This window comes from Seriola lalandi, unplaced genomic scaffold, assembly GCF_002814215.2.
Source record: "Seriola lalandi dorsalis isolate HSWRI2012SDOR001 ecotype SW California unplaced genomic scaffold, Sedor1 jcf7180002005842, whole genome shotgun sequence".
NCBI lineage: Eukaryota > Metazoa > Chordata > Actinopteri > Carangiformes > Carangidae > Seriola > Seriola lalandi.
In genome coordinates, this window is record NW_019476495.1 from 1 (window position 1) to 1,296 (window position 1,296).

General features: G+C 41.3%; 1 long non-coding RNA gene across 1 annotated transcript; it reads right to left on the minus strand.

Annotated features, from left to right (window-relative positions):
• Nucleotides 1-21: 21 nt before the first annotated feature.
• LOC111670457 (uncharacterized) lies at nt 22-1,284 on the minus strand. Its single transcript, XR_002761874.2, has 3 exons — nt 1,202-1,284; nt 1,041-1,072; nt 22-836 (listed from the first exon to the last, which is right to left on the minus strand). It is a non-coding gene; the product is annotated as an uncharacterized LOC111670457 (long non-coding RNA).
• Nucleotides 1,285-1,296: the final 12 nt, after the last annotated feature.

A 1,296-nucleotide genomic window follows, 5' to 3' on the forward strand; every position in this document is an offset into this window, starting at 1 on the left:
CCTTGTTGTCTCTGCTAGCAGCTTTTTTTACACTACAACTGTCTGTTCATAGTATTTTCTGCAACTAATCAACTGCTGAGTAGACAATCTGCTTCCTGTTTACACCAGCTCATGCATTCTCAGTGTATGTGAATGGTCATATATGTGTGTTTTCAGGTGTGATTGCATGGATGGAAAGTGACCAAGAGCTAAAAACGGTCACCTGGACAGAGATCGTTTTCATTTTAAAACACCGTTTTAAAACAAAAAAGTATGGACGACATTTGCTACATAGATGGGGTCGCCAAAAAATTAGGTTCTCTCTTGTTAAGATCAATGACAGCAAAAGTTGTGCCTGACTTTCAAATGACATATCCCCTGTATGTCATTTGTACAAAGTAAAGGGCACACAAAAAAATCAATCATTTTCTTCACTTTGTGCAATGATTGGATATAAAGCTGCTGGTTGTGCAGATATTTCGGCTGTAGTCATACAACCGGACAGACGGTCAGAGGCAATGCTATAATCTCTGCTGTGTGGTGGAGGTAATAACTGTAGATCAAAATAAGATTAGACATGAATGTCAGCAAGTGGAGACGACATGCAAGAAGGGTGCTGTGTGTTTGTATGCTTGTGTGCGGTGCTTAGGGGTAATCACAATATATGCACTGTTTGGATCATGTAGATCTTGAGGTACAGAAGGAAGCAGAGCACAAGTCAAACAAGCAGCAACAAACTAGAGCCTGGTGGCATCATATCAGCAGCACAGACAGAATGGGATGTTGGACTCACCGATGCCAGATACGATGTGTGGTGCATGAGTACAGCTTTGAGCCACCGTACCATTAGAACTGCCCTGTAGGAAGTAACAAAGGGTACATGCTGTCAAGTGGGAAACTCGCTATTGACTGAATATACCACAAGGTTTTTATACTTCAAAGTAAGTGCAACGTAACAAATACCAGTATCTAGATCAAGTAGATTCAGTTTCTTAAGTGTACAAACACTGGAGTTAAGCTAGTTAAACGCTTAAGAGCCGCTCTATTGAGCTCTCACTTACGTAAAAGGGTGCCCTTGGAGCCTCTTTGTGATCTACAGGGGAGGAAATTAAACAAGTTAACACAACTTCACTTAGAAATCCTGGAAATGTGACAAAAGATCTAGGCTGACTGGTGTCTCAAAAACAACAACAACAAATATAGGCAGAAAATTGGCACTCACCTCTTCCACCAATGGTAAAACAGCAGAGAGGGGTAACCGAGCAACCGTTTTCTTTATTACCATCTCTTTGCGAGTCTGGAAAACTTTCTGTCAGG